Source organism: Salmo trutta, chromosome 6 (genome assembly GCF_901001165.1).
Source record: "Salmo trutta chromosome 6, fSalTru1.1, whole genome shotgun sequence".
Classification (NCBI taxonomy): domain Eukaryota; kingdom Metazoa; phylum Chordata; class Actinopteri; order Salmoniformes; family Salmonidae; genus Salmo; species Salmo trutta.
The window spans coordinates 31,259,730-31,263,341 of NC_042962.1; positions in this window are offsets into that span (position 1 = coordinate 31,259,730).

Sequence of the window (3,612 nt, forward strand, 5' to 3'; positions counted from 1 at the left end):
GATATGAAGAAGGCAGTTTATGCTGAGGGTGATAGACAGGCTTTAAGAGATGTACAACGTGAGATCAAAAGACAGATACTGGTGGACAAGGAGGCATACAAGCAAAGGGTGGAGAGGACCCTCTCCTCAGGAAACGCAAGGGTGGCCTGGCAAGGGATTAAATCCATGGCTAGTGCCCCCTCACATAGGCAGGGGAAAAACCAGTGCTGACCTTGGGAGATATGAGGGCCAGAACATGGCTAATGAACTGAATGTTTTCTTCTCAAGATTTGAATCAGACAACTTTGTGTCGGAGGTAAAACAAATGGAAGCATCATTACAAATGTTTGAGAGAGTTGTTGTTAAACAGTCTGATGTTTTAAAGTTGTTCAGGGGATATAACATATACAAAAGCCTAGGCCCAGACAAAATAAGTGGACAATTGGCTGGTGTTTTTACAGACATTTTCCCATCCTGACTCGACCAGCAACACATGCCAGTATTGTGGAAAAACTCAATAACTATACCAATTCCTAAAGCATCTAATCCCTCTGTGCTGAATGACTACCGCCCTGTCGCCTTGACATCCTTAGTAATGAAATACCTTGAGAAACTTGTGAAAAGTCATATTCTCAGCGTCACCCAGAAGCTTCTCAGCCCATTTCAGTTTGCCTTTCAGCCTAGCAGAGGAGTTGATGATGCCATTCTTACCCTCCTTAACATGGTCGATAGACGTCTAGAGGGTGCCAAATCCCATGTTAGGGTTCTGTTTGTTGACTTTTCTCTACATTCCGGCACAGAGACTCATTCGGGACTTCTCCTTAGATGGGGGGGTGTCACGGCTGTGATAAGGAGCGGACCAAAGCGCAGCGTTTTCGTATTTCCACATCTTTATTTAATAGTGAAACGTGATGCAATACAAAAATACTTAAACTAACCAGAAAACAACAAACCGTTATGCAGAGAGGACAACACACTACTCAAAAGATAATCACCCACAAGGACATGTGGGACAAACATCAACTTAATAAATATGGCCTCCAATTAGAGACAACGACAACCAGCTGCCTCTAATTGGAGGTCATGCCAAACAACGACCAACATAGAAATACAAAAACTAGAACTGAACATAGACATACAAAACCAGATAAACACCCCCTGTCACTCCCTGACCACTCTACCATAAAAAATAACAACTTGCTATGGTCAGGACGTGACAGGGGGCTGGTTTTGTGGTTGTTGGACTTCCTGAGCCAACGCTCACAGCGAACCAAAATAGGTCCCCACGTGTCGGACATACGCAATACCAACACAGGCTCTCCTCAGTGATGTGTTTTGTCCCCACTCCTGTACATATTGTACACTAATAGTTGTAGTAGTTCCCATACTGACAGACACCTCGTTAAGTTCGCTGATGACACTGCCCTTGATCAGCCTGTTGCATGATGACGAGGAACATCATGGCCCAGTTCTAGATGACTTTGTAGAGTGGTGTGAGGAATCACACTTGGTCCTCAATACCAACAAGACCAAAGAGATGTGCATAGACTTCAGGAAGTGTACAACACCTACCTCTGCAACATCTATCAGAGGTCAGAATATAGAGATTGTAGAGGAATACAAATACCTGGGTGTCCTCTTGGACAATAAGCTTCAGTGGAATAAATGTACAGACCTGATCTACAAAAAGAGCCAACAGAGACTGTACTTTCTCAAAAATGCTGGAATCTTTTAATGTAGACTGTACTAAACTGACTCTGTTTTACAAATATTTCATTGAGAGTATTTTAACTTTTTGTATTGTTTGTTGGTTTGGCAATGCCACTGTCAGCCAGATAAATATGCTGAGAAGGATTATTACCACAGCAAGCAAGGTACTTGGAGTCAAACAGACAGGCCTGGAGGAAATCTTTAAGGTCAGGGCCCTCCTCAAGGCTCACAAAATCATTTTAGACCCAAGCCACCCGCTGTACCCGGACTTTGAACTACTCCCCTCTGGGCACAGGTATAGGGCACCCCTCAGCAGGAAAAACAGGACTAGACAATCATTTGTGCCGGGTGTGATATCCCTCCTAAATGGCTCGGGCTAATGTTCCTATCGACTCTGTAAGGCCAGCAGGCTAGTCTCTTTTTAAAAAATATACTTTTATTGGTATTTAAACGCCACTTTAAAAATTTCCTCATGGGGACAATAAAGTCAGTAAGTAAGTAAGTAAGTAAGTAAAATAATGTATTATTCCAGCCCAGGTACAATTTAGATATTGGCCACTAGATGACAACAGTGTATGTGCAAAGTTTTAGTGTGATCCAATAAACCATTGTATTTCTGTTCAAAATGTTGTATCAAGACTGCCCAAATGTGCCTCATTTGTTAATTAATACCTTTTCATGTTAAAAACTGTGAACTCTCCTCAACCAATGGCATGGTATTCTTTCATTGTAATAGCTACTGTAAATTGGACAGTGCAGTTAGATTAACAAGAATTTAAGCTTTCCACCAATATCAGATATGTCTATGTCCTGGGAAATGTTCTTGTTACTTACAACCTCATGCTAATCACATTAGCCTACGTTAGCTCAACCGTCCCGCAGGGGACACACCAATCCTGAAGAAGTTTTAACAACAGTCTCAAACTTGTTACTTGACATTTGAATAAATTCAGTAAGATCTGCAAGTATAATTTCAGAACTATCCCCATTTATGAGTATGAAATATATATATACACTTTCTCTCCCCAATTTCGTGATACCCAATTGGTAGTTACTGTCTTGTCCCATCGCTGCAACTCCCGTACAGACTTGGGAGAGACGAAGGTCGAGAGCCGTGCGTCCTCCGAAACTCGACCCAGACAAGCCGCACTGCTTCTTGACACAATGCTTGTTTTGTTTTAATTTACCTCATCCTCTCTTGCTCATGTGGGTAGCTACATCCTGAGATTTGATTGATGAAACAATCCAGCCAATGGTTAGGCAGCTGTGGTTTTGGCAGAGGGAACTGATTGGTCAGGAGTAAAAGGTCCTGCCCCAAGCGCAAATAAAAATTGTACTTGCAAATCTCTTTCTACAAATGTACAAAACTTTTTTCCAAGCAAACAAATCTCTTGGTAACGTGACAGAACTCTGAGCATGTGCAGATTCTAAATCTGCAAGTGTATCTTTGATTCACAGCAGAATATTCATACTCATCAATTGACTTACATTTTTTTTATACTTGCACATTTTATTGAATGTATTCAAATGTCAAGTTACAAGTTTGCTACTGTTGTGAAATCTTTCACACATCATGATACAAGCTTGCGAAATTAAATGACACATTTGCGAATAGTACCACGAATCTCAATGTGCGACCACAAAATTCAAAATCCAAACTCACGTAGCTCTGTCATCATTATAATCCCATATTAACGCTGTCAGCTAAAACCGTCACCGAAACAAAGACGGTTCTGCCAAGTTATTCGAGGATGGAAAGAGAGGAAGGCTCCACTTTCTCACTTGAGTGTTTTACCTTCTCATTTTGCTCTTTTGTAGCTTTGGCAACTATGTGTGTGTTTTCTATACCCATTTGCTCCTCTCTCTGTAGGCTTTACAGATGCTCCCCACACCTTGGCTGTAACCCTGTGCGGACAACCCATG